This window comes from Sinocyclocheilus anshuiensis, unplaced genomic scaffold, assembly GCF_001515605.1.
Source record: "Sinocyclocheilus anshuiensis isolate Anshui unplaced genomic scaffold, SAMN03320099.WGS_v1.1 scaffold542, whole genome shotgun sequence".
NCBI lineage: Eukaryota > Metazoa > Chordata > Actinopteri > Cypriniformes > Cyprinidae > Sinocyclocheilus > Sinocyclocheilus anshuiensis.
Genome location: NW_015547685.1, coordinates 1,324,541 through 1,331,408, shown reverse-complemented (window position 1 = coordinate 1,331,408; position 6,868 = coordinate 1,324,541). Strand labels below are relative to the sequence as shown.

General features: G+C 38.5%; 1 pseudogene; it reads right to left on the bottom strand.

Annotated features, from left to right (window-relative positions):
• Window positions 1–1,069: 1,069 nt before the first annotated feature.
• Window positions 1,070–6,146, bottom strand: LOC107703206 (enolase-phosphatase E1-like; annotated as a pseudogene).
• Window positions 6,147–6,868: the final 722 nt, after the last annotated feature.

Sequence of the window (6,868 nt, the reverse complement as noted above, 5' to 3'; positions counted from 1 at the left end):
GTGGATGGGGCATCTTCTGCAATATATTTAAAGATAGTAATTTTTTTGTTAGTATATTTGCAATGTACTATTAAAACAGGTAATACAGTATATTACAAATACAATAAAGTATACTTTTTTTTCACTAGGGTAGCATTACACATTCTCAAACTTTTGCACCTTAAAATATCTGAAAATAGTTATAAGAAGGATGCAGTTACAAAATATAATGCTGTGAGATTCACAAAAGACTAATACAACTTTCTTGGCAATAAAAACAAGGGCCATTGTGGCAGATTCTCTATCATTAGGGACACTGCAGTCACAAAACTTGTCACAAACTCACATTTGAAAGGTAGGTGTTCATCGTCTGTTTGATTACATCTTTAATTGATTTTTCTGTACATTTCTGCCATATGTACATTAACTGACAGTCACCACTGATAAGCTACTACTAAATATATTGTAGAAAATACATTTTCTGTAAAGCTGCTTTGCAACGATTTGTATTGTGAAAAGCGCTATACAAATAAACTTGAATTGAATTGAATTGAATTGAATTGAATAGACTAAATGTAATGGAAGTACATAATGCACACTGAAAAAATGTTTCACAGAAAACACTTCCACCTGTGTACTCTGAAAATGAGGAACAATGTTTAATTTAGCATCCAATTCAGAACCAAACTGAATGCAGTGGACTGTTGCATGTTTCATTTAGTTGAATTTGCTGACTTTAAAATGAAAGTTAATAATGGAATATATAAAAATAGTGCTATACATTAAAAACTACCTGAATTTGTAATACATAATATAGAAAAAAAGAATAAGTGTGTCAAATTTATAGATATTATAGTTAGACATTTATCAGCTAAATGTTATACTAAACATGCTTAATTTACCAGTAAATCCTAATTTCAAGAAACACCTGTTTTATAAAATCCCAGATATTTCAGAAAAAAATACAAAATACAGTTTGCATTATTTTGCATATGAAAATGTAATAGAAAATTTCACATTATGTATATAATCGATTGGTCCCTTAAGTAATGCATAGGAGGCTTGTACTAACACAAGAGCCACAAATCTGCTAAACAATTCTTGCCTTATAGTGGCGTTTTGATCTGCGTGCAGGTGTTGAGTCACTTATGGCTTTTCTTTTTCTCTGATGTATCTGTTTTGATGTTTGTTGTACTTCTGATTCAGAATCTGATTCATCTTCCTTAGTTTGCTTTTTGGATTCATGCATTTGCAGCCTCATTGATTTTCGTCTGGTAGTTGAGCTACTCTGACGAACATGCTTTTCAATGGCAAGATTTTCTCATCATCAGAGATATTTTCTTCACCTTTTTCTGCAGATGTGAATATCTCTTTTGGAGCCTCCATCATGACTCTCCTCTCCTCATCTGCTTTGTTTTCTTCTTGATCAGAAGTTCCCTCTACCTCCAACGCTAACGTGAAGCCCTCATTTGTACTGGACTCAAGATCTACATGTTGCTCTATCGCTTCCTCCCCTATTTCAACTGTCACAACCTCTTCATTATCCTCATCTGTCTGGGTTTTATTTAATCTGATCTGTTTTTGCTCCTCTTGAGATTCATCTGCATCTAGCTCTGTGGCTTTATGTGCATTACAATCTCCATCTGATTTAGTCCCTTCTGCATTTTTCTGGATTTTCTGTAGAATTTCTTCAGAATTAGTATTCAGCTCTACATCGTCTGCTGTAAATGTCACTTCTACTGAGTCAGTTTGTCCCATAACTGCCTCCTTGACTTGCTCGCTATCGTCATCATGTTCTTGTTTACGAAGACGTTTGGATTTTCTTGGAGCAGCTGTTTCAACAGTCGTTCTTTTTCTCAGGGTTCTCCTTTCCACTGCCGTTTCCTCCACATCAGCAGAACTTCCTTGTACACCTTCTGTGGCTCCCTCATTTTCTCTTTCTTGGAGTGGGTTTGCTTCCTCCTGTACACTGGAAACATTTTCCTCCTCCTGTTCATTAGGCACCGGCACATCTTCTCTCTCAAGATTTTCTTCTTGAGATTTGTTCTGCTCGGTGTTCACTTGGCTGCCACTGTTACTTTCCATGATTTCAAACAGCATTTCATTTCCTTCTTCATTAGTATAATCTTTTGTCCCAGACTTTTCTGACTTTCCATTTGCATTTGTCTGAATTATGCCCTCTCCCTCGTTTGTCACCAAATTTTCAAATTCAGCAGTGCTCTCCTTAGCAATTAATGCCTCATTCTCCTTCCCTGTAGGGACATTTAAACCATCAGTTTCTCTTTCTGACACCAGCTCTTTTCTGTGGAGGCGTTTTGATTCACTTCTTGGTGTAGGTTGGACTGTTACAGTTCGGTATCTGAGGCTTCTTGTAGTGAAAGCTGCTTCTTGATCTGAGCATTTTAAGGCAATCTTCCCCTCCACAGCTGTTGTCTTATATTTGTAACACTCAGCCCAGCGGGCTGGGGTTACTAAACTTTAAATGGGGTCTGACTTTTCTGTGTGAGCATAAAAAGAGCAGCATGGCAAACATACCGGGAGGCCATTCACAGCTTCCACTCACACCCGGACTGTGGAGTTTCTATTTCATTGGACTTACCTTTCCGGATCACTTGCAGCAACTTGGATTGTATATATGCAGGTGGACACTCACATTGGGACTCAACGACACACTGGGATTCTTGGACTGTTTTTAGGGTATGGACAAAATAACTGTATTCTTTTAACAGAATGAGTTTACCTGGTTTTATAGTGTTGTTTTAAAGTCTTTTAATGTGAACCTGTAAATACACCATTCTTATTAACCGTATTTCTAGTCTGTCATTCTTTTAACACGTTTTAACTCTCACACAGAAAAGTCAGACCCCATTTCAATTTTAGTAACCCCAGCCCGCTGGGCTGAGCGTTACATATTCATTTGTCAGATTGGTTTCCCCCATGTTTTCACTCAGTGACACTTCCTCTTCTTGTTCCTTGTCTGTGTTTTCATGTGAAGGCTCTGCTTTTTCTTCATCCTGAGCTCCCCCCTCTACAACTTCTTGAGTTTTATCCACCAGAATTTCATTTTCGGTTGTTTCAACTGAGCTCACAGTCTCATCTTCATCATCACCTGTAGATCTTTCAGGCAAAGCTTCAACCACCTTTCCCTTATCATTTGATATGTCTATCTCTTGCTCATCTGAAGTAGTTTCCATCTTTTTACTCACAGAAACCATATCTCCATCTTCATCAAGTTTTTCCACATTGGTCACTATTGTGACCGGTACACAGACATTTACAGTCTTTGCTGTCATTGAAGAGGTTTCTTCATTTCCACTCATCTCTGCTTCTTTTACTAGTTCCAACTCTGCTTTGTGAAGCCGTGTAGATTTTCTGGTCTTCTGTGTAGATGTGACTGATTGTGCACTGATCCTTAGACTTCTCCTTGTGGTCCTTTCACTTTTATTTTCATTGGTTTCAGAGCTTTCCATCTGCGAGGTTTCTTCTTCTACTTGAATGGTGGTCTCCTCTATAACGTATGTTTGCTCATTGTTAACCACTGAAACGTCATCCATCTAAGTGGGTTTTTCTGTTTCAGCTGTTTCTTTCTCATTTTCAACAAATGGCTCATTTTCCTGCTGCTCTAAATTGGCTTCTTTACTTTCCATCTCAGGAGCTTCCTTATTCCCTAAATTTGTTTCCTTGTTCTCCATTTTGTTGATTTCTTCAGATCATTCTTCTCTTACATCCTCATCAGGTTCTCCTTCTATAAGTGAGACGACGTTCTCGGTAGCCCCTGCAGTTGATTTTTGAAGTGTTTCCTCTATCATCTACTTCTGCTCCTCCTTCATGCACTTCTTCATCTGCTCTTCCTGTTAGTGGGACTGTTCCAGTTTTATCTTCAAAACCTTCTGCCACTTGTTTTTGTTCTCGTCTAGATTTCCTTATTGGTGGAGACTGAACTTTTATTGTTCTACACCTGATACTTCTCTCTGTACTGTCTGATGCCTCCTCTTCTAAGATTTCCTGGGCAGCTTCTGGTGCTTCCTGATCAAAACTGCTCATCTCTACGTCACTATCCATTTGTTTCATAGAAATATCTTGATCATTTTCTGTCTCCTGAATTATAGTTGTCTTATAATCCATTGTTGTTGCTTTTGGATGCTCTCCAGATGTTACAGTTTCTTCCACATCCTCATCTATGACCACCTTATATTCCTCTACAATCTCCCTCTCCTTTTCATCATTCTGTCCTTCCAAATAATTTGTTGGTTTTTGCTCCTCAAATGTCATGTCTTGTTTGTCCTCTTCTGATGTCAGATATCCACTTTTATATGCTTCATCCAGTTTCAGTTGTTCTTCTGTGTGAAAGTGTGTTAGGACTTCTGGAATGTCAGTCTCTCCTTCTGTATTTTGGGAAAGTTTGTTTAAATCTACAAGTAATTACTTGTCTTTTTGCAGTATTACTGGAGTACCATCATCCTTCTCTACCTCCTCATCAGGTTCTGCTTCTATTGGTGGGACCTCTTATACAGTCTGAGAGGTCTCCTCTTTATCATTTATTTCTACACCCATCAGCAGTTCAGAAGTCTCAGGTTCAATAGCTGTAGTTTCTTTAACATTTGTGTTTGCCATTTCATTATGTTCTAAATTGGCTTCTTCTACCATCTCAGTTGCTACTTTTGAACCTTCTTTATGTATTTCTTCAACTACCTTTCCTGTTGTTGGGACATTTCTGGTTTTATCTTCAAAAGCTTCATATTCTTGTTTTTGTGCACATCTCGGTTTTCTTCTTGGCGGAGCTGAATTTTTATTGTTCTACGCCTGAGACTTCTCTCTGTGCTGACTGATGCCTCCTCTTCTAAGATTTCCTGGTCAGTTTCTGGTGCCTCCTGAGCAAGACCGCTCATTTCTGTGTCACTTTCTGTTTGTTTCTCTTTTAAAGCAATATTGTAATCTTTTTCTGCCTCCTGAATTACATTTGTTTTGTCTGCCGTTTTTGTTGTTTTTTTCAGAATTTCTCCAGATTTTACTGCTTCTTCCACATCCTCATCTACTGCCCTATAAACTTCTACAATCTCTGTCACTTTTAGATCATTTTGTCCTTCCAAATCTTCTGTTGGTTTTTGCCCCTCAAATGTCATGTCTTGTTTGTTAGGTTCATTCTGTTCTTCAACTGTGTTTTCTTCCTCCATTTTGTCTTCCTCAGGGTTCTTTTCAGTATCGTCCTCTTTTTGTAGTTGTTCTTGCTGTTCTTCATCTTCTAATGTCAGATTACATAGTTGATATTCATTATTATCTGGTTTATCCTGTTCCAGTTTTTCCTCTGTCTGAGAATGGGTTAGGACTTCTGGAGTGCCACTCTCTCCTTCTGTATTTTGGGAAAGTTTGTTTAAATCTACAAGTACTACTGTGGCTTTCTGCAGTTGTATGACTGGAGTACCATCATCTTTCTCTTCCTCCTCATCAGGTTCTGCTGCTACAAGTGAGACCTGTGAGACTTTCTCCTCTATTTGAATGGTGGCCCTGCCAACAATGTATGTTTGCTCTTTGCCAACCACTGGGTCAATCTCCATGGATTTTTCTGTCTCAGCTGTTTCTTTGTCATTTTTAACCAATGGCTCATTTTGCTTTTGCTCTAAATTGGCTTCTTCTCCCATCTCAGATGCCTCCTCGCATGTGTCCATATTGCTGATTTCCTCAACTCCTTTTTCTGCTACATCATTTTCAGGTTCTGCTTCTACAAGTGGGATCACCTTCTCAGTAGCATCTACAGTTGATGTTTGAGGTGCCATCTCTTTATCATCTATTTCTGCACCTTCTTGGTCCACCTCATCAGCTTCCTTTTCTGTTATTTGGACTATTTCAGTTTTATCTTCAAAAACTTCAACCTCTTGTATTTGTATAGGTCTAGATTTTCTTCTTGGTGGAGACTGAACTCTTATTGTTCTTCGTCTAAGGCTTCGCTGTGTGCTGACTGGTGTCTCCTCTTCTAAGTTTTCTTGAGCTTTCTCCTGGGCAAGACTGCTCTCCCCTTCATCGTCATTCTGATTGTTTTCAATGTTATTGCTTTCCACCAGGCCGCCCTCAGCTGGCATTGTGGCCAAATCTTCAGTTGGCTTTTGCTCTTCAAATGTCATGTCTTGTTTATCGAGTTTATGTTCTTCAACTGTGTTTTCTTCCCCCATTTTCTCTTCCACGGGGGTCTTTTCAGTGTCTTCCTGTGTTTATAGTTCCTCTTGTTGTTCCTCTTCTTCTGATGCCAGATTAGAAAGTTCTTGTTCGCTTTTATCTGGTTCATACAGTTCCAGTTTTTCCTCCATCTGGGAATGAAGACTCACCCTCTCCTTCTGTATTTTGGGAAAGTTTGTTCAAATCCCCAAGTACTACAGTGGCTCTTTGTAATTTTATTACTGGAGTACAATCATCTTTCTCTACGTTCTTGCCAGGTTCTACAAGTGAGACCTTCTCTTCAGAACCATCAACAATCTGAAATTCTTTCTCCTGATAATCTATTTCTACACCCATAAGTAGTTCGGAACTCTCCGGAACTGCTGTTTCCTCAATATTTATGTTTGCCATTTCATCAAGACTTTCCAAACTGGTCTCAGTTGTAATAATTGGTATACATACATTCACAGTCTCTTCTGTTGTTGCTGATGTTTTTTCATATTGATTTCTACTCCTGTTTGGTTCTTCTACTGGCTCCAACTCAGCTAAATGTGCTTCTTTGTTCTCCATCTTGTTGACATCTTGATCCATTTCATCAACTCTCTCTTTTGTCATTAAGATTGTTTCAGTTTCATTCTTGCTCACCACTGTGTGTCTTTCCTGATGTTCAACATCTGCTTCAGCTTTTTTGTTTTTGTGCACATCTAGATTTCCTTCTCAGTGGAGACTGAACTCTTAT